The 23,907-nt window shown below is 34.3% G+C and overlaps 1 long non-coding RNA gene across 1 annotated transcript; it reads right to left on the bottom strand.

The window, feature by feature from the left end:
• Positions 1-15,947: 15,947 nt before the first annotated feature.
• LOC112942038 (uncharacterized) lies at positions 15,948-23,578 on the bottom strand. Its single transcript, XR_003247880.2, has 3 exons — positions 23,314-23,578; positions 18,467-18,558; positions 15,948-16,227 (listed from the first exon to the last, which is right to left on the bottom strand). It is a non-coding gene; the product is annotated as an uncharacterized lncRNA (long non-coding RNA).
• Between the last annotated feature and the right edge of the window lie 329 nt (positions 23,579-23,907).

The following is a 23,907-nucleotide window of genomic DNA, read 5'->3' as shown; positions in this document are numbered from 1 at the left end:
TAAGTCTTCCGCAATGTTTTAGTTCATTATGTTTGAAATGATGGGGTTAGATTGGTTGGTTCGCTCACATAGGAGGATAAGTGTGGGTGCCAGTCGCGACCCGATTTGGGTCGTGACAAACTTGGTATCAAAGCATTAGGTTCGTTGGTCTCATCACACAAGAACGAGTCTAGTAGTGTCTTAAGGAACGGTAGGGGGACGCCTTTACTTTTCTTTGAGAGGCCAGAAGACTTTAGGAAAATTCCATTCTTTCTTTCTTTCTTTCGTGCTATACTTGGGTCCAATCGGTATCTAGGTGATACAAATTGATATCTGACCATCTTCACTCTATTTCGCAGATGGTTAGAAATAGAGCAACGACTGCGCCAACATCAACATCGGCAAGACAAGAAGCGTCTGAGCCAGCCATAGGGGCTGTAGCTCAAGGAAGAGTAGCGGCAAGAGGCCGTGGTAGAGGTCGTGGGAGGACGTCCTCTAGAGAAAGAGGACGAGCACCTAGACCATCTGATACTAGGGCAGTGACTCCTCCACCGACTGAAGAAGTAGTAAGAGAGGGTGAGGAAGGGGAAACTGAACAAGTACAGAATGAGGGTTTGCCTCCCCAACCTACCCCAGAGATGATCAATCAGGTTCTTGCTTATCTTAGTGGGTTATCTGATCAAGGTCAAACACCTCCAGTGTTTTCTGCACCAGCACCTCAGGGTCCGAAGGTACAACATGCGGCTACTGTAGCTCCCCGCATGGATGCCTCATTGGAAATAGGCATGTTTCCTCGTCTGACTACAGGGCTTGTAATGACAAATGATCAGCATGAACTTTTCAGTAAGTTCTTGAAATTGAAACCTCCAGTCTTCTAGGGTGCTGAATCGGAGGATGATTATGACTTTCTGGTTGACTGTCATGAGCTACTACACAAGATGGGTATAGTAAAACGGTTTGGTGTTGAGTTTGTGACTTATCAGTTTCAAGAGAACGCCAAAATGTGGTGGCGGTCACATGTTGAGTGTCAACCAACAGAGGCACCACCTATGACTTGTGCATCATTCTCTAGCTTGTTTATGGAGAAGTATATCCCCCGAACTTTGAGGGATAGTAAAAGAGATGAATTTTTGAGCCTAGAGCAAGGTAGGATGTCGGTAACTGCATATGAGGCTAAGTTTCGTGCATTATCCCGGTATGCCATCCAACTATGTTTCAGTCCACAAGAGCAGATTCGCCGTTTTGTGAAGGGGTTGAGATCAGAGTTGCGGATTTCAGCCTTACAGGTAGCGGCTACAGCGAAATCTTTTCAAGAAGTGGTAGACTTCGTGATAGAGGTAGAGGGAGTGAAACTAGATGACTTCACCATAGCAACTACATCAAAAAGGTTTCGAAAGGGAGGTGAGTTTAATGGTTTTTACTCTAGAGGACAGGGTTCAGGAGGTTACTCAGTCCGACCAATTCAGTCTTCACTACAGACTGTAGTTGGGGGACCAGCTCAGACCAGTCAACACTTCTCTGAAAGACCTATGCTTGAATCCAGAGAGTGTTATGGATGTGGGGAGACTGGGCACATTAGGAGAAATTGTCCGAAACAGAGTTACGACCTCCAAATGTTAGAGGTAGAGGTGGTTATGGAAGAGGCCGTCAATCTGGAGGACGCGGTGGTCGAGGTAATGGTGGTCACCAAAACGGCCGGGGTGATGGGCAAACTAGAGCCACTACATCACAACATGGTAGGGGCAACGGACAGACAGGTGAGAGGGCCCATTGTTACGCTTTCCCTGGGCGGTCAGAAGCGGAGACATCAGATGCTGTCATCACAGGTAATCTTTCGGTTTGTGATTGCATGGCTTTTGTATTGTTTGACCCTGGCTCTACATTTTCATATGTATCTTCTGCATTTGCTAATGGTCTTGATTTACATTGTGAATTGCTTGACATACTTATTCGTGTGTCTACTCCGGTGGGTGAGTCTGTAATAGTTGAAAGGATATATAGGTCTTGTTTGGTGAATTTCGTGAGGAACAATTCTTATGTAGACTTGGGTATCTTAAAAATGGTTGATTTTTATGTAATTGTGGGTATGACTTGGCTTTCTCCAAATTTTGCGATCTTGGATTGTAATGGTAAAACTGTGACGTTAGCCAAGCCTGGGACAGATCCGTTAGTGTGGGAGGGTGACTACACTTCCAATCCGGTTCGTATCATCTCCTTTCTTCGTGCTAAGAAAATGGTTAGTAAAGGTTGTTTAGCGTTCTTGGAACATCTCAGGGATGATACTACCCAAGTACCTCCAATTGAGTCGGTTCCGATAGTTCGTGAGTTTTTAGATGTATTTCCCGCAGACCTTCCTGGCACGCCACCGAATAGAGATATTGACTTTTGCATCGATCTTGAACCGGGTACTCGCCCCATTTCTATACCCTCTTATAGAATGGCTCCCGTGGAGTTAAGAGAGCTAAAGGCACAACTTCAAGAGTTGCTAAGCAGAGGCTTTTTTAGACCAAGTGCATCTCCTTGGGGTGCTCCGGTATTATTTGTGAAGAAAAAGGATGGGAGCTTTCGAATGTGCATAGACTACAGACCACTAAATAAGGTAACGGTTAAGAACAAGTATCATCTTCCTCGCATTGATGATTTGTTCGATCAGTTACAAGGTGTTTGTGTCTTCTCTAAGATTGACTTGAGATCCGGTTATCATCAATTGAAGATACGGGCAACGGATGTGCCAAAGACTGTTTTTCGAACTAGGTATGGGCATTACGAATTTGTAATAATGTCTTTTGGTCTTACGAATGCCCCTGCTGCTTTCATGAGCTTGATGAATGGGATTTTTAAGCCATATCTGGATCTCTTTGTGATCGTATTCATTGATGATATATTGGTATACTCAAAGAGCAAGAAGGAACATGAAGAGCATTTGAGAATGGTATTGGAAATGTTGAGGGAGAAAAAGCTTTATGCCAAATTCTCCAAGTGTGAGTTTTGGCTAGATGCAGTGTCCTTCTTGGGGCATGTGGTTTCGAAGGATGGGGTGATGGTAGATCCTTCTAAGATTGAGACAGTGAAGAATTGGGTAAGACCTACTAATGTGTCAGAAATAAGGAGCTTTGTTGGTTTAGCTAGCTATTACCGCCGATTTGTCAAGGGATTCTCTTCCATCGCTTCTCAATTGACGAACTTGACTAAACAGAATGTTCCATTTGTATGGTCGGACGAGTGTGAAGAAATCTTGAAGAAGCTCAAGACTTTGTTGACTACCGCACCAATCCTTACCTTGCCAGTGGAAGGTAAGAATTTCATTGTCTATTGTGATGCATCCTATTTGGGCTTGGGTGCAGTGCTAATGCAAGAGAAGAACGTAATTGCTTATGCTTCAAGGCAATTAAAGGTGCACGAACGTAATTATCCTACCCATGATTTGGAATCGGCTGCGGTAGTGTTTGCCTTAAAGCAATGGAGACACTATCTATATGGGGTTAAGTGTGAAGTATACACGGATCATCGTAGCCTACAGTATGTCTTTACTCTAAAAGATTTGAATTTGAGACAGAGGAGATGGATGGAACTACTGAAGGACTACGATATCACTATCTTGTATCATCCGGGAAAGGCTAATGTTGTGGCAGACGCTTTAAGTAGAAAGGCAGGGAGTATGGGAAGTCTAGCTCACTTGCAAGTTTCTAGACGTCCATTGGCTAGAGAGGTTCAGACTCTGGCTAACGACCTTATGAGGATAGAAGTAAATGAGAAGGGAGGATTATTGGCTTGTGTGGAGGCAAGATCTTCTTTTCTTGACAAGATTAAAGGAAAGAAGTTTAATGATGAGAAATTGATCCGGATCCGAGATAAAGTGTTGCGAGGAGAGGCTAAAGAAGCATTAATGGATGAGGAAGGTGTTTTGAGAATTAAGGGAAGGGTATGTGTGCCCCGTGGTTATGATTTGATCCACACCATTCTTACAGAGGCTCATAGTTTCGGATATTCTATACATCCTGGTGCAACCAAGATGTACCGTGACCTAAAGCAACACTTTTGGTGGAGTAGAATGAAGCGCGACATTGTTGATTTTGTTGCCAAATGTCCAAATTGTCAGCAAGTAAAGTAATAACACCAGAGGCCCGGAGGAACACTTCAGAGAATGCCCATTCCTGAATGGAAGTGGGAAAGAATTGCAATGGACTACGTGGTTGGTCTTCCAAAGACATTGGGGAAGTTTGACTCTATTTGGGTAATCGTTGATAGGTTAACGAAGTCTGCCCACTTCATTCCAGTCAAGGTGACATATAATGCAGAGAAGTTGGTCAAAATCTATATCTCAGAAATTATTCGATTGCATGGAGTTCCACTTTCCATCATATCAGATAGAGGCACGCAGTTTACTTCTAAGTTTTGGAAAACATTGCATGCGGAATTGGGTACTAGGTTGGACCTTAGTACTGCGTTCCATCCTCAGACCGATGGTCAGTCTGAGCGAACAATTCAAGTGTTGGAGTATATGTTTCGTGCATGTGTGATAGAATTTGGAGGACATTGGGATAGCTTCTTACCCTTAGCAGAGTTCTCCTACAACAATAGCTATCACTCAAGCATTGATATGGCCCCATTTGAGGCACTATATGGGAGAAGATGTAGGTCTCCCATTGGGTGGTTTGATTCATTTGAAGTTAGACCTTGGGGTACTGACCTTCTGAGGGAATCATTAGATAAAGTGAAATCTATTCAAGAAAAGCTTTTAGCGGCGCAAAGTAGACCGAAGGAGTATGAAGATCGGAAGGTTAGAGACTTGGAGTTTATGGAGGGTGAACAAGTCTTACTGAAAGTCTCGCCCATGAAAGGGGTGATGCGGTTTGGAAAAAGGGGTAAACTAAGCCCAAGGTATATTGGTCCCTTCGAGGTTCTAAAGCGCATAGGGGAGGTGGCTTATGAGTTAGCCTTGCCTCCAGGGCTGTCCGGAGTGCATCCGGCATTCCATGTGTCTATGTTGAAAAGATACCATGGGGATGGAAACTATATTATTCGTTGGGATTCAGTCTTGCTTGATGAAAATTTTACTTATGAGGAGGAGCTTGTTGCCATTCTAGATAGAGAAATTCGCAAGTTGAGATCAAGGGAGATTGCATCCATCAACATTCAATGGAAGAATCGACCAGTCGAAGAATCCACTTTGGAGAAAGAGGCTGATATGAGAGAAAGATACTCACACCTGTTTACAGATTCAGGTACTCCTTTTCGCCCTTGTTTTCCTTCTTGTGATCGTTCAGGGACGAACGATGGGTAAATTGGTATCTACTGTAACGACCTGTTTAGTCGTTTTGAGCAGCAGATTTTATTTCTGGAAAAACAGGCTGAGACGACGGAACCCACGACAGACCTTCATGAGCACGACGGACCGTCGAGGGATCTCGTTTCAAAACACTTAGAAATTTTGAAAAATGGGTGCTGAAATCGACTCTCTGAACTTTGTAACGGAATGGCAGGACGGACCGTCACAGGCGTGACGGACCGTCACAGACTCTTCAGAGAATTAAGTCTCTGAACTCTGTGACGGAGCAGCAGGACGGACCGTAGCAGGCACGATGGCCCGTCACAGGCTGCGTAATCCCAGGCGGAGTTGGATTTCTTTAAGGTTTTAAGGGACGTTTTTGACTATTCCGGCTTTAATTATAAAGTTAGTGGGTTAATGTTAATAAGTCTAATTACTTGGGGGTTAAAAGAGGTAACTTTGAGTAAATTAGTGGGTTATTATTGCCATCTTTTATTCTTAATTATATGCTAATTAGGTTAAAAGAAAGAGGGTTTGAATAAAGAAAATAGAAAGAACAAAGAGAGAGAGAGGATCGAACGAGAAGAGGAAAACGAAAAGCCTTGGGAAATTTCTTGCTTGATCACGAATCTTCGGTGGAGGTAGGTTATGGCTTTTATACTATTCGTAGTTAACTCTTAATAGCGAATGATATGTGTTGGGTGGTATTGTAAAGTCTTCTATATGCTAAATTGTATGCTTGCATGAATGTGATTATATAATTGTGATGAAATAAGCATGATGAAGCTATTGAATCCCAAATCTTGAAAACCCCTTGTTAATGATGATGCCTTGGTATAAAAGAAGGCTTGAAGAACTAAAGTAATGAGATTTATGATGCCTTGGTATAAAAGAAGGCTTGATGAACTAAAGTAATGAGATTGATGATGCCTTGGCATAAAAGAAGGCTTGATGAATTAATAGAATGAGATTAGTGGATCGGGTGTCACGAACCGACACGTAGAATTAGGGGATCGAGTGTCACGAACCGACACGTAGAATTAGGGGATCGGGTGTCACGAACCGACACGTAGAATTAGGGGATTGGGTGTCACGAACCGACATGTAGAATTAGGGGATTGGGTGTCACGAACCGACACGTAGAATTAGGGGATCGGGTGTCACGAACCGACACGTAGAATTAGGGGATCGGGTGTCACGAACCGACGCGTAGAATTAGGGAATCGGAGTGTCACGTTCCGAAACATAGTAGTAGGGGAGCGGAGTGTCACGTACCGACACAAGAATAAAGGTGATGAATCTTGAAAGATGTTAATATACTCAATCAAATGAACCTAATTCCCAAATGAGTATGATATGGAGGCTTGCGTCCTCATGAGTGTATTTGACGTTATTTATCAAAGATTCTTGTACATGTTGTTGCTACAGATTGAGTTTTGTAGTTGATTTATGATATTATTTGATGCATATTGTTTTCTATTTTGAGTTGGCCAATGATATCTACTCAGTACCCGTGTTTTGTACAGACCCCTACTTGTATGTTGCTTTCCTTGTTAATTGTAGAGTGCAGCAAACGTGTCGTCGTCTTCAACTCAATCGCAACTCTAGCCAGTCTTTATTACACCGGATTTCAGGGTGAGCTAATGCTTCTAGCTTGGACTGGATCTTCCTCTTCATGTCTTCATGCCTTGAAGTTCCGGCATGGACTAGCTTTTTATGTATTTTAGCTTCTTAGATACTCTTAAATTAGTAATTTGAGGATAGATGTTCTTGTGATGATGACTTCCAGATTTTGGGGATAATAATAAATGTTTGAGTTTTAGAAGTTATTTGATTTATTTTGTTAATGAGTTTTTAAGTCTTCCGCAATGTTTTAGTTCATTATGTTTGAAATGATGGGGTTAGATTGGTTGGTTCGCTCACATAGGAGGATATGTGTGGGTGCCAGTCGCGACCCGATTTGGGTCGTGACATCAAGTATCATGTAAGAACACACGAATCTACCTAGAAATAAACACTAGCAACACAACTAGTGACATCAGCCTAGTCTATTATGATCACACATAACCAATTAGAAGAAATCAGACACTAATCCCTCATATACACATATATGCATAATCTTACTTCTTATTGATCACCCATATAAACTATAAGACGATAACATCCCCATTTACATAATAATAATGTCAAGGAGCCATGGTGGCAACAATTATAAAACATAAGAACCGCCACCATAAGTGGACCATACCAATAAACACAATTCAATGCCTATACTACACAATATAGAGAGATTATTCATTTTACCACCATTCAATCATCAACACCGCCAATCCTTATCCTTTTCAATCAATTCAATTCACCAAGGCTCTTACCAATAGCCATATACACAATACTAAACCAATAATTTAACCCAAACAATGATCCAAGAATATACAATATTTTTCGTAATCAATTTAAGTGGTCCTATATACAATTCTATCATAATTCATACATATTTCAGTCGCCCAACACAATCTACACAATAATCCAATACAGTTAAGACATGATCAAATCACAAACATTTAGAGTCAAAATTAGAATTTTAGGAATTGCATAAGTTCATTGAGATTTGGATCTAAAAACATTCAATTAATATCAATCTTATCATAAATCATTTATTTGAAGCATTTTATGCAAGAACCCATGGCTAGAATTCAATTAAGGAAATTCCAAGTTTTGAAAGTCTTTGAAAAGCCTTTGGAACTTGGCTCCTTGAAGAAAGAAGATTCAAGGATTAAACATCATACCTTAATTGTGTATATTAGACGAACATGATGAATATTTAATGGATAAATCAAGCTCCTAGCTTCAACTTTGCTCCTAGCTTCAACAGAAATCTAGATGATTCTTTCTGGGGTTTTGATCTTTAAAGATGAACTCAACAATAAGTTCTTGACTTATAAAGTAACTTAAAATACCCAAATATCCATAAAATAACCCCCAAATATATTATTTGGATTCTAGGTGAATTACCTAAATTACCCCTATCTTGGACAAGGACCTGCAGGAAATTGCAGGCCCTATATGATGACTTCTAGCGACGGACCGTCAATGGAATGACGGTTTGGTCTTGAAGGTTTGTCGTTTGTGAAGATACCACCATTTTTAGGGGATTATCTCCCTCACCTAAGTGTGTATAAACATTCCCCATCGATGGGGCGTCGATTGAGCAGTCGTTGGTTGGGACTACCTTGGGCAGTTCCATGTCCAAAGTTTGGTCCTCCTCAAGGATCCTTAGAGTGCTTTTTGGGGAGTCGTGCCTGAATGTTTCAAAACCTTAACACGCTCGTCTAGATCTTAGGATTCTCTCCTATGACTTTGAACTCAAACCAATATGTAGAACATGCAATGGCACACTAGAACACACAAGCACGTCTCAAGGATAACTTTTGAACGTCTTGGACGTTTAACTTCCAAACTCTTCCAAGCCCAACACACTGCCTCCTAACACTTTAATTAACCATTTTAAGAACTTATAAACTCATGAATCACATTTTAAACACTATTTCAACCTAGTTCATTTTAGAGGTGCCATAATAGTGAAGCTTGGGAGTAGAGTTTCTCTCAAGACTTTTGGTATGTCCTCAAATGTTGAAGTCACATATTCTGTGTTGTAGTTTCTTTTGTTAAAACTTTTTAATAGACTTGTACTATTCCTCTTTAATTTAAAGGGTTGTGTCCCTAGTATGTTCTTTGAAATTGGGTCTAAGTTGGTTACGGGAGACTAGTATTCCGCTTGCATATAAAGATTTTTTAAACATTGACGACTTTTGAGTCTTATGATTTTGGTTAAAAAGTATTAGTTCCTCCCTATTTTTATAGCCTATGTGATGAATGAATGTTAAGGGATTGTATAAGACCTCTTCATGTCGAGTACGTCGTGCTACGACTCGGGGGTGCTCCCGCGTTGTGACACCGGAGATCCGAGACACAATAGAATAGGGGGTCTAAATTATATATATAAAAAATAGTTATGTTTATTTAATTGTTTAGATATATTTTACCATCATTAATTCTAAAAAAAACATTGTAATTGATTATAGTTTTAATAATTATTATTTTTTTCAATTGTTAGCATATGTCTAGTAATATTTTGCAAGAAAAGAATAAACATATTATAAATTATTGTAGGTTACCATACCAACATGAATTTTTCCGTCTCTCTTATTGATATATAGTTTGAAAAACTTTTTCAATAGAATCAATTATTACATAACAATAAAAATTATTATAAACGTGTTTTAAAATAAAATTAAAATTTTACTTCATTGCATATGTCATTAAGATCTAGTACTATTTTTTACTTATATAATATTTCGTAATCCTTTTAATCAAAAAGGCAATATCATAGTTATTGTTAGGTGACACAAAACTTTTTTAAAATTTTAACTATTAGAAAATCTAATTAATTTGGCTTGAAATGTTTAATGAAATATCTCAAAGAATTTAACACAATCCTACAAAACCAATGTTAAAACATGATTGATGCAAATTGAAATATATTAGACAAGTCAAGAAAAAAAATAATCGTAAATTCTATCGTCTACATTTTTTTAAATTATAATCACATTAATAGAAAAATTTCAAAGATATGAGCATAATAATTAGTAAGAGATAAACAAGAAAATTTAAATTACAGAGAAAGGCCTAACATGCCCCTTAAGTATTTGAATTGGTTAAAAATTACCCTTCATTCACCTATCGGTACTAAAATACCCTTGACATCTACCTTCCGACTAAAAAAATACCCTTCAGTCCAATGTATCACACACATTAGGTGGTTGGAGGGTAATAGTGTACCAAATATAATAATTTAAGTGCATTTTGGTCCCTTTTCCATAAAAAATAATTTAAAATTACTTAATATATAAGCTCACGTGATAGGCTAGATTTTTAATTCCAAAGAAAATTTAAAATTAGAAAAAGGTTAGGCATTCTACTCTCTAGACTACTCCCTCCCCAACCTTTCAATTCGTATCTCTTTCAATTTATTTCTATTTGGGTATTGTCCGCAGTTTTATTTTTGTAAAAAATTACGATAAACAGGAGACAAAATAATGAGGCATATTGATATAATTAGTTCAATAAAAGATGAATTAATCAAGCAAATATATAAAACGATTACAATTTTTTGTGTGTACCCAAAATTTAATATAAAATAATAAATCATTTCTTTTATCCCCATCCTAATCTCAAAATAATACTAATTAAAAGAATATAACTATGTGAGTTCATTTCAGGTTTGAGTCCCAAATATCCTAATTAAGAATAATAAATTAAAAACAAAGAAATATAAGAGAATGAATAAGACGCTCTGATAATTGAGAGAAAAATTTACGTTAATGAAAATACTAACATTTTTAGATGGACATTCAATTGGTGTAAGCATGGAATTTAGTTGGATCCTCATTTTTTAGTTGGGTTATGCTATAATATATTGCGGTTGATTTAAAGTAGGTCAATATATAGATATCATGAAATTACTTTTTCAATATTATTTTCAAATGTATCGGGTCAAAATATAATTCATAAGTTATTTTATAGAAAATAGAATTCAAAAATATCATTTTATTTTTTATTTGAGAAGAGTTTAAATTTGAACGAATCACATTAAGCAATATAATAAATAAATATTTAATTATTTTATTTTAAGAGAAATCTTAAAAGTAAGGGCAAATATGAGTCAAACGATTAACATCGAGGTTATTTTTTAGCAAAAATTTTGACATCAAGGGTATTTTAGGGCCGATAGGTGAATGTAGGGTAGCTTTGTATCAATTCAAACACATGAGGGACATTTTATACCCTTCTCCTTTTAAAGTAATAATAACACTGAATACATAATTTTTTATATTCTACTTTAGGATATTTTGTTTCTTTTAAGTGTTAATAAGGTGCTTAACCCTTATTGTCTCTTTAAGGTATGTATTTCCTTCATCTTTTTTCTGCTCATTCATATGTTTAATATTTCAAGTCTTCTAAAGATGTACTATGTTCGAACTTCACGATGTGTATGTAATTCAGACATCGCCTTCTTTTCACTAGAACTGAGTACATAACTGCTATAATGATCAATATATGTGTATTAAAACTTATACAATGGAAAGACACATCAACTATTTTTGGTAAAAAAAATAATTAACACTCAATGTAGGGCTTTTGAATGTGCACCGGATTATCGCACCTCAAAACGAATGTCATATATCAAGTGAAAGTCTTTTAAAAAGTAAGTAGATCTATTACTACTAAAGTTTCAGATGGTGTGGTAACTGATAAATATCAATCCATTATTAATAATGGGTCGTGTGGTGCATTGTATAACAAGAAATAATGCATGCATTAACTCTTGTTTAGTATAATTTTTCAACCTACATATAACTAATAATATATATTCTATTGTATATGAAGGTGTGTATTACTAATACCATGACTTTTTTGGGTATAAGTAATACAAGAGATCTAATGCATGTATTAGCATAGTTAAAGACTCAATTATGTACCCCTCAAAACTTTATTTACATCTTTTCAATCATAATTGTGGAGAGTATTATAGTAAATTAATATTTTTATGCAATGCATGTAATTTAATACAACAAACAAAACAGTATATAATTAATACAAGTATCACTAATGTACTCAATCTAACATTATTTTTATACACCAAATGACTCCTTGCACATTTGGAATTTGAACTCATGTGATTTAAAATGACTCCAAATAAAAATAAATAAATATGACTTGTAGAATAAAATAAAAATAAATAAGCTAAGCTTCAACGTCAATTGATTAATATAGGTGGGACTATAAAATTTTATTATTCTATACAGATCTTATTTAATCAATAAAAAAATATTTATTAATTTAAAGAATGCTTTGAGATGTATATTAATTAAACATATTTCTCATTATTATTTTTGACTTGCGATTTTTTATGTATTTAATAGAATATGTGTGAACATATAGATTAAATATGAATTTATTTGTATAAATCAATATATAATAACTGAAATAAAAAATTATATAAAAATTGATGATGCAAATTTAAGAAATAATATGTTTGATGTAAGTATGCATAAACAACAAATTTTTAAAGTATTGAATTATTATAATGAACTTTTTTAAAAAATAGATTACTAAGTGTAATGACCCCAGAGGTCATTTTTGATAATTTTGAACTATTCATTGGCTTTAGTTAATTATTTATGGACAATTGACTTAATTGATAGTTAATGGACTAAAGTATCTTTTATTTAAGATCTTATACCATTTGTTCCATATAATAAAATTAAGTTAGTAAAATTTACCACTTAAATACCTAATTACTTTAATTAAAAACAAAAAGGAGATAAGAGAAAAAGGGAAAGAAATTAACCTGCATCGAGTGGCGGCTGGCGGGGAGACTACCCACTTCACGATCAGGTAACAAAAATAATTTCTTAATTATGCAATTGAAATATGGATCAAATTCAAATGGTAGTTATAATTATTATAATAATGAGAGGAAAAGGTAAGAAGGTAACAACTTTCACATTTCAATTTACTATATATTATATATATTATATTTTTGTTTGCAGTGACTTAGAATTGGCACAAGTTGACTTTCGTCCATTTTTTTATCATTATGGCCAATTGATGGCTATGTAATCATCATAATAACTAAAGGCGTTCATTTATATTTTGAATGCAGTGGTCGTCCGTAAAAAAAAATTATTAGGGCTTAGTTTAATTTTTACAATTTTTAATATATATAGAAATTTTAATGTAGTGAGTCAAGGTGTTAAATATTAATATATTATATTATAGAAAATTTGTATGATTGTATTATTTGGAAAATTTATAACTTACTTCATTTTTGAAATTTAGAAAATATAAGATTTGACCTATAGACCGGAATCAAGATTTGGGAACTTTGTTACGCACTTGAGTGAGTTTCGGGTCTAAGATAGACATATAGGTATTGTTAGTTTCAAAAATCTTATCGTGGTTATTTATTTGAATAGATTGTTTTGAGTTGGAAGTTTAACAAAAAGGGAAGACTCAAGTTCCGAAGTGATTGTTCTACTATTTGAGGAAAGTGGATCTCTAAACCCTTATTAAGCGTATGAAATTCGTGTATTTCTTTGTGTGGTGTTGAGAATGACTTGGAGACTTGTAGCTTATTTGTTGGTGTTGTATTCCTGGTTGTAAATTGTATTTTGTTATCAAAATGGTTATCTCCTCCTTTTCATTTGAGCATGTCATTTGCATTGTATCTGAGACATGGTTGTGGTAAGAGGATGTACCATTTCGAGGGTCGTATCGCGCGCCGCGATGGGTATTATAATTCGAGGGACGTATCGCGCACCGCGAAGGTTACTATTATCGAGGGTCGTGTCGTGCGCCGCGACAGATGCATGGACAGATATGTCCCCCATGGGTCCCGGACTGAGAGACAGCGGGTGTGTATCGTTAAGAAAGACATGCATCATTATACTTGACATTGCATCTCATGGCATTGCACATTTTATTAATGAATTTGAACACGTGTTTTGCTGATCTTGTGATTGTTTCTCTGTGAAGCTTGTGACTGTTGAATATTGAGTTGTTATTGAGAATGTGTAAACTGATAGAGTGTGGTTATTGAGTTGTGTGTTTGGTAAACTGTAAACTGTTAGGCTGTAACATGGAGGTTTAGATAGGGTGTAAGGAGTACCCGTATTTTGTTCACTTAACTTGTGTTTAGAGGTTTGCTTGTTGGGTACCGCGTGGTTTCGAGGCATCTTGTGGAGGGTTGTGAGGTAGCTGTTTGTCATCTCAGCAAACTTTCCTACTCCAGTTTATGACTTTGTTTTTACTTGAAAGACAACTTCATGTTAGACTTCTATTTTATTTCAATTCTAATATTTACATTAGAGGCTTGTGCACGTGACAACCTGGTTTTGGGGATTGAATTAATATGACTTGGTTTCATAATAGAAATTGTTGTTGGATTGTCATTTACTTCCACACTTTGTTAGATATTGGGTTTTAAGCTGACTTGTTTTGGTGGGATAAGACGAGTGCCATCACACTCATTTTTGGGTCGTGACACTAAGAAGGATATTAATGTCAAGTGATCATTAATTATATTACTTCAAACCTCTCTATAATTTTTTTCTAATTTTCTTTTCTTTTTTTACTCTATTTGATTTTTCTCTTTACTCCAGGAAGTAGTAATACATTACGAAAATTGATGCACTACAAAATGAAAATTACAAGAAAGTAAATTTAAATTTTACATATTACGTTCTTGCTCAGAATAAATATAAAATATCAATCATTAATTTAACTAATGAGAAGCTTAAAAGAGTAAAATTCTATAGAATATTTTTGTTATTAAATATTCTTTATTGCACAATGAAATATGCACAAGGACATAAAAATTAGAGAATTGCATACAAAAAAAGAAAGAATGAAAAATATAAAAAGTAAAATTAGGATATCAATATGTACATATATTATTACAATAATTAAGTATTCATTGAAAAGCGTGAGCTTTAATTAAGCTTTACTGCAAAGTTATGTGGTTGAATTTTGTTCAGGAATATTTAAGGCATGATGAGGTCTTTTTACATTCAATAAATAGATAAAAACGAGTCAGGAATATAATTAGATATTTTCATTATTTTGAATCAAATTATGAAAAGAATTTTTTTTTAAAAAAGATTAATTATATATAAAAGATAACAAAAAGTTATCTATTTATGTATACTCATACACATAAATTAAGTACCATATAAATAATTTGTCAAATAAAACATCATTTACTAAATTTGAAATGTAGAAATTATAAAAAACGAACATTTATATAAATTCTTTCATGAATCAATAATTTACTTATAACCCCAAAAAAGATCATTAATAATACATCATAACAAAAAAAAAAAAGATTATCAAACTAATGAAGTACAGATAAAAATATAGATTGGTTGTTGGAATGTCTATTGTATTACATGTGTTAGAACTAAGAACAAAAAAGTAGTATTTATAGATTGGTGTATTTTTCAAAAAGAAATGAAAATAATTTCAAAATTTCTAAACAAAGTAAAAAACAGTCAGTGGTAGTTAAGATTAAGTGAATGCGTAGATTGATTTTAAGAGTTATTTATTAAAAAATGTCAAACAATTGAGGAAAAAAAAAGATATATTCCATTTTTGGCTTTAAAAGCATTCCACATCTTCCCTCTACATTTAGTTTTATTATAATACAAATTTTATGTGATATAAACAGGATTTTGATCGATGAAAAAATAGATTTTTAGATCACAATTGTTTTATATTTACGATGTACAATATTTTCCTTTTCCTGACGATTCTTCAATACTACTTCAAAAGTTTTAAAAAAAATTAATTTATAATTGCATTAGAGATAAACAATTAATCCGCATAGCTTAGAAACTTTAAAATTATATATAAACATCACAATTATTTATGCTAAATGCTTTAAAAACATACAAAGTGATCTCACATTATTTATGTTAAAATTCAAAGACAATCTTGAAAAATCGTTATGTAATTTGATTTTGTAATTCTTTAAGTCAAAACAATCTCGAATGAAGTCACCTCTTTTTGAAACGAAGATCATGTTATATAAACAATATTAGTTTTTACAAAAACATGGAAAAAATTAGTCAAAAAAGTCTTTAGCAACAATTTATATTATTGTGTAAATAAAATATTAATTTATACACCTTTGCCACTATTTATAATAGTTTCTACATAAACAAATTTGCAAAGGTCGATACATAAAATTGATGCACGAGATACTTATTACATAAGTATTTACTTGTAAAAGAAAATTGAAAAAAATATGCAAGGTTGTTATATTCTATTTTTTCTAGTATTTTTTTTAAAAAATCTTCTTCCAGTAGGACTTGTTGCAACAAAGTTGAGTTGTGCATGTTTATCCTGCAAACAAAAAACTAAATACAAAAATATTTTTACAAAATAAGTTATAAAATACGCAAGTATGAATTAAAAAGAACAAGATATCGCATAATAAAACACATTACTAAGCATTTTATAATACTCAGAACTATAAGCATAACTCGAAAAGTTATCCCCAATACATATAAACATCCCTAAACTATTAGGTGTTGTAATAAGTAAAATAAGAAATTACCTCACATATTCATGACTTATCCAACCAAAAAGAATAACACTTTAACATTTTTAGAGGCATTACACAAAAAGAGTTCAATAACAAAGCTAATTAAAATATAAATCTATTTTTTACCAACATTCACATATGTGGGAAAGTACCATAAGAATCATAAAACAAATAACATTGACACAAGTAAAATAAACATCAACGAAACTTAAGATATAAAATTCAAATCATCATCTTACCATGATTAATAAGTTTAATTTCTCTCAACTTTGAACCCTTAAATTAGAAATCATGTTGAGATTTGTCTCAAGAATTTAAGCAAGTTAACATAATGCAACTTAGAAACTTTAAATAAAAAAATGACTATAATATAACTCTAAAAAAATCAATAAACTAAATGTGGTTCAGCTTATCTTCAAACAGGTTGCTAGAAAGAACCACGTTGTGTAAGGTAGCGCAAATTTATTCTATCCAAATAGTATCAAGGAAGAGATGTCAACTATAAAAGTATTGAAGGTCCCAAATGGTGCGCGAAAATCAATCACATCCCTCTCTCTGCTGAAAACTTTTAATTAGTTTTGGTTGTAGTCAAGTGGCAGGGAACACTGATAACTTATATTACTACATAACTTTCATTATTCGAGGGAGAAATAGCTCTTTACTTAAAAGAAAGAATGAATAGAATATAAGCTGTTTGTAATATAAAAAATAGCCAAACTTATCAGACATGCATATACTGAAGAACAAATAAACAAACTTTAGTTTAGTATTGAGTATATGCATAATCCAAATTCCTATCAAGAAAACAATACCAAAGTACAAAACACTCTTTCCTAAAAAAAATAATACCATCAATACACTAATGCAAGAAAACAAATAAAAAATCCCTCCAATCCCACTGTAGGTTTGTCCTGAAGTAAAAGGCCAAATTCAGTAAAAGCATGTATATAAACACCTTATCCAAGGGTAATCTGCAATGAAGCTTTTCTAGCCTCAAAATTTTTGCTGCAAAATGCCAAATAGAAATAAGAGAAATGCACAAAACGAAGTTCTGAAGTCACATCCTATACAACATAATAGAGTACAAAGATCATCTATAAATAGTAGAACTTCTCTATCTACACAAATAGTAGTGATTTCCTTAAAACTGATAAAATATAGGAAGTTTTTCATTCAATAAATATTGACATTATTGGGTTCAAGAAAAAAAGAACCATCACAGAACAAAATCGGATAAAAGGGGAAAATGAGAAAAATGGATAGGGAGAAGACATCACAATCACCCTTCTTCAACGACAAACAACCTAAAAAAGAGATACTCCGATCAAGGAATGGTTTACCAAGGTAGAAGAGGGGAATGCATTAGTCCTCTCACAAGTATGTAAAGAAGAGTAACCACATTAACTTGAAACATGAAATAATGCTGACAAAGCGTTGTTTGTTACCCTGATTTCATAGTTTGTCTTAATTCTACTTGTGTTAAGTAAAGACATCAGAATATTGGAGATAAACATGAACAGAAGGTGCCATCAACTAAAGATTGCATCACGAAAAGCATACCTAATAAGCGCTTTAGGTTTATCTGTCCTTATAGTTTCCACATTGTAATTCCCAAGATGTACAACAATAAACAAAGTAAACCAACACTGTAACTAGACAGATGTAAGACAGAATCTTTATTAACGTTATACATACGCATGTACATGAAATAATCAACTGAACCAATATCGTGACTAGTCATAGAAACACACAATATCTATTAATATGCACCAAGTACGTATACTAGAAAATTTAATCATTTCATTGTATGAATGTGGTTATTTGTCCAGGTAACAATATCACCTTTGAAGAAAAAAAGAGCCAAGTAAGAGTTACTACATTCACAAATATTATTAACATTAAAAACTACAACACACCAATATACTAATCAAAGGAAAGCTAGCTTAATAGATAAGGGGTTATGTCAAACTGCAACATCACTTGATCAGACTATACATTGATCCCGAAGAGATATAAAAGAACTGTAACTTCTACAAAGACAACTAATTTACCGTGCTGCAATTTCTTCAGAAGAAGAGATGTAAGCTGAAACTATGTCGACACATCCAATCACAAGGGTGAGGAACTGTAATTTGTCATTCAACTGTAGAGGAAAGAAACACAAAAAGTTTAGAAGTGTGAACATTTACAAAATCAAACAATCTAAATTGGGAGGAGTGACAACGAGAGGGACGAGTCGAATATAAGCCGATGAAAAATGATTTAGATAAAATAGATAAAATGCTCAACTCGACTCATTTTTTAAATAGATAATAAAAACATGTTACCCAATGGATACCCATAATATAATATGGGTCTTCTTAGAAGCTTGAACCCCCTGACATGCCACATCCAACACCACCGTAGTATCTCATAACTTATAAAATCTAAGAGTAAGCTAAGAAACCACGAATAATAATTTTTTGGAATTAAATTGGAAAATTTGGAAAATTCCTAGATTTCGAAAGTGAGTTTTAATCATTTTAGAACGGTCATAACTTCCGGGTCAGAAGGAGTTAGGGTGAGTTCTTTATTTGAATGGAAAATTGTTGAAAAGATTTTTTCAACGGAGCCAAGTTTTAAAAATTTTGAGCTCGTATAAGGGAGATATGACTTTCGGAAATAGGGTTGTTGGACAGTGGAAAGTGTAATCCATATTTGTTAAGGGTATTTTAGTCTTTTCCTTACCCAATTATTTAATTTCTTTTTTGGGTAAAAAGTTTGTGTCCAAGCTTATCCCATTCACTTTACGCATTTAGAAAACAAGTTAGGGTTTTGAGAGAAGATAAAAGAAGTGGAGAAAAGAGGAGAAAGGAGAAAAAAAAAAGCAAGAACACCCAAATCGTTGTGTGGATTTGGTCAAGGTGATCCCTTTTGAGGTACATGAGATCATTCGGTGTTGGATCCTTTCACCGACACTCCAAATTGATTATATTCATACAATTCGATTTATTTGAATCAAAATCTTGAAGTTCTTGATGAAAAGTTGTGAAGTTCTTGTTGGTTGAATTGTAGTTGATCTCTAGTAGTATTGATTCATGTTTCCAAACAGCTTTCAGGTCTAATTTATTAGGTAATGAGTTATTTAGGGATCCTAAGTGTTTGGAGGTAAAATCCATCGAAGTTTAGGAGGTTAAGAGATGAAAAACGGAGAAGAAAAGTCGAAGGACTAGTCAGGTAACCCTTGGGGCGCCATGCTTGCCAGAGCGCCTCAGGGCAGCCTCTATCTGGCAGCCCCTGGCGTACCGCGCCTTACACGAGGGTCTGTGCGACAGGCTTTGGTGCCCAGCGCGTGAAAGAGCGCCAAGACACCCTAACGACACCGTTCTTTTCCTATATCTTCGTACTAGTTCTTAAGTGATGTACCTTTCATTTCTAGTTGATTCCAACACTCTAAAATACATCTTAACATGATGAAATAATTCCTAAATATGAGATACTGATCCTTGAATCAATAATTCAATTTAAGGGAAGCTATGATCCAAATCAAAGAAGTTAAGAGTCAAGTTTAAAAGTTAAGAAACAAGTTGAAGTGAGTTCTTAAAATTTTCAAAGAGTCTTAGCCAATCATTTTAACTTTGATATAAGGCCAAAGTTACAAGTTGAGAAAAGAGAAAAGAGTTGACTTACATTCTCAAAAACTAATAGGGGAATAATTATTCCCTAAGAGTTATGTTTCAAGTTAAGTAAAGAGCAAAAGTTTAGTTCATTTCTCTAAGGCTATAAGGGAACTAAGTATTCCCTAAAGGTTTACAGATGTTTCTCATTTTTGTTAAAGAAAACTAAGAGTTCCAAAAGTGTTTTGATCAAAAAGGGAAACATTGCCTCTAAAAAGAGGGATAAGTAAATTATCTCAACCCAAAGGAAGGAGTTTTATTAAAAGTATGTGATAAAGTGTATTTTGGAAGTAGTACTGAGCACCAATGTGGGTATGAGAGTTCATATTAACTTAAGTCTCCCTGTAAACCATGTATCCATCATGGGAAATGACAGGCCATACTTTTTAGATTATCACGTAAGGAGAGCTAGTGGATCCACTAAGTCAAGTAAGGTCCTATATTGACGGCAAGGTATAAGATGGTCCTTGCGCAACGAGAGGTAATATGTTGTATCATCACTTAGGCTCAATGTGATGGTTCTTTGTTAGTGAATCTCACACAAAAGTTATATTACTTTCATGTATAAGTAAAGTTGAGTTTATTATTATATTTGTTTAACGAACTAAGTTGTTTTTATTAGTTTACAAGCTTTATATATCGTATATGTTTTAAATTGATTTATATACATAATGTGAGTTAAGAACATTCTTGAGATGAGTAGTGCCAAGGTAAGTTCATCTTAATCCCCTCAATCTTAAGTCGTTGGTTAGCTTTCCAACTCGCACACACGTATATTCAATGTAGTCATGTCAATTGGCCTGCATCGTTTCATGATGTAGACGCAGGTAACCAGGGTTAGCATACAACACACTATTAATCCAGTTGAGCACTCCACAGTCATTTGGTAAAGCTCCTTACATTCTAGAGCACATCACTTTTATTGTTTTGTTTTTAGCTTAGTCCATTATGATCTTCTGTGGTCTGTTCCAATATCCCTCTCTGTTATTTTAGAGACATCATATACAGTGAGTAATTCAGTTTTGGATTCAAATTTATCTTATATTTTATATGTTCAATTTATGACACATAGTGCCATTTTGGCCAAGACAATTAGTTATGTTATTCTATAAGAATGTATTTTAATTCTTTAGTTGAGATGAGCATAATCTTCCACTTAATAAAGTCAGCCAACTCAAGGGTTCACTTAGGGGCCAACAATGGTCTTTGAGTGCCGGCAACGTCCGAAGTGTAGGCTCGGCGCATGACAAACTTAGTATCAGAGTACAGAGTTCAAGAGTCCTAAGGAGTCTATGAAGTTGTGTCTATAGAGTTTTAGTCATGGTTATGAAGTGCACCACCACATCTATGATTAAGAGGTTACAACATTTAGGAATGTTCCCTTCTTTCATATTCTTTTCGTGCAAAGAGTTATCTCTAAAGTCTCTATCTAATTCGTGCGTATGCATATTTTTCAAATCATCATACCTCCACAAAGATAAGTCACAGGTCGACCATGCTGAAGAAATGTTGATTAACAAGAGGTTCCGAATGCATCAGATGTGCAATTCCATAAATAAGTTACAAATGCCGAATTTTAGAAAGCTATTTAGATGCTAAATTCAGTAGTAACCAATCAAGCCGGGCTATAGAGAGAAGCTAGACAAGAAGGGTTTGACACCTTGAGGTTTCTTTTGTTTTGAGAATGAATCCTCCTAGCTTCACCTGATCAAGCACTACTGAGGATCCGGAGAACTTTGTAGAAGAGTTGAAGAAAGTTTTTTAGGTAATGCATGTGGCCGATGTTGAAAGGGTTGAATTGGTTGATTATCAACAAAAGAGTGTGGCTAGAACCTGGTTTAACCGATTGATGGATGGTATAACTGATGGTGCCCCACATCTAAGTTGGGTTTGGTCGAAGAAGTCTTCTTGGGGAGGTTCTTTACCCACATCTAAGACGATTAGTTAAGTTATTAAATAAGAACGTATTTTAATTCTTTAATTGAGATAAGCATAATCTTCCTCTGAGTAATATAAGTCAGGACAAGGGTCTGCTTGGGGGCCAACAATGGTCTTCGATTGTCGGTCACTACCAGGGTGTAGGTTCGTGGCATGACAATCAGCCCCTACCCTCCACTTCTTAAAAATTAACTATTCAAGTTTGATTTTTAAGAATACTTAAGTGTTGAAAACTTCAGCCCCTTTAATTACCCAACCAAGACAACAACTTGCCAATACACTGTAAAAAGGCTTTCTGATTGAATGGATCGCTACGTACTTGGCCATACTTCTTCATAAGCTTTCCACATTTCAAATTCTTCCGCTTTCAATGGCCCTCAGTTATTAATTGACCGACTAGTAATGATGATATCGTCCCATCAATTTACCATCAACAACTTACAATTCTCCTTCTTGTGTTCGATTTTGGCTGCAGATTTAATGTTCAATTTTTTTGAATACCACTGAATACATACAATTAACTATTGGCTTAATTTTTAGTACCCCAAATACTAGTACCAGAAGTAAGAATTATAGCTTTTTTATTTGATTTGTGTTATTTTAAATACTAAGCATATGTTTTTTGAAGTTGTTTTAATCCAAGACCTCTAAGTAGAACTTTCTTTTCGTGCAACAATCGACAACGAAGGTGTTTAGCATCCCTTTCCATAATTATGTTCATATTCTTTAGTAAAGTCCAAGAAAAGTAAAGGTTTTGTTTATATCAATCATATTAAGAGATTAATCAATGAGTTTACTTACATTACTTAGTTCAACTCTATACAAACACCTAAAATAATATATTACTTTGAAGGCAGAGTAGTCTCATCTAATGACGTACTATTATCTTGGTATTTTCTAATACCTAAGATTTAATAATAATTATTGGATGCCTAAAAACAACTACTCATAAAATACAAATGTTTTAAAGTCATCGTTGTACACTTTATAAATACAATATCATATTTATGGAAATCATGGTTCTCGTTTTAGGTCTTACTAATATAATTAGACACAAGAAATTTCAGATTTTTTAAATCTGCTCTGCTACCTATCATATCATCCAATGGAGTAAATAATATACACGAATACATCCTGAATCATACGCAAAAGTGGTTGATTTCTTATTTACCTCATCAAAATGAATTTGAAAGTCAATATTGATGTTGCAGGTTGAACGACTGCAACATAACTGATACTTCAAAATTGCATAATAAGACCCACATTATATACAACCTACTGAAAATATGGAGGTAGGATCTTACAGTTTGAAGCCCTAATTCTTAATTGGATAAGACATTACTCCTTCAGACCAAACATGAAGCTCCGATGACTTGAACACTGAATCTAATGAGAGAATTAATGGTCGGCGTTCAATTAAAAATAAAACTAAAGGTCGTGTGAAAATAAGAGGGTGAAAGATTTGGGGAAAACTATAAAAGAAAACAAATGAGGAAAATTTTGCCGCGATATTGTTTGCTCAAATTTGAGAAAGAATAATGATTTTTACCAACAACAGAAATATCTTTGATAATGATAAAAAATTGTTGTTTTTAATGTATTAATATCTTTCAATTTATTATACTAGCAACTCAAAATATATAGCCAAAAGATTAAAAGATTTTGTAACCAGAACAAAACTTATTGTAACAAGTTTGATATATGCCAACAAAAAAGGTAAGATGTTGCCACTTATTAAATTCAACCAACATTTTTACAATTGTTGCTAGAAAATTGTTGTCAATTCTATGTTTTCTGGTAATGTCAACACTTTTAGAAATAATTTAGACACCAATAAACTAGGTATCTGTCGATTTAGAAGTCCACGACAGCGGTGCCAAAACTTTTTGCGTCCAAAA

This window comes from Solanum lycopersicum, chromosome 8, assembly GCF_036512215.1.
Source record: "Solanum lycopersicum chromosome 8, SLM_r2.1".
Lineage (NCBI taxonomy): Eukaryota > Viridiplantae > Streptophyta > Magnoliopsida > Solanales > Solanaceae > Solanum > Solanum lycopersicum.
The sequence above is the reverse complement of the archived record's forward strand: the minus strand, read 5'-3'. Positions and strand labels throughout refer to the sequence as shown.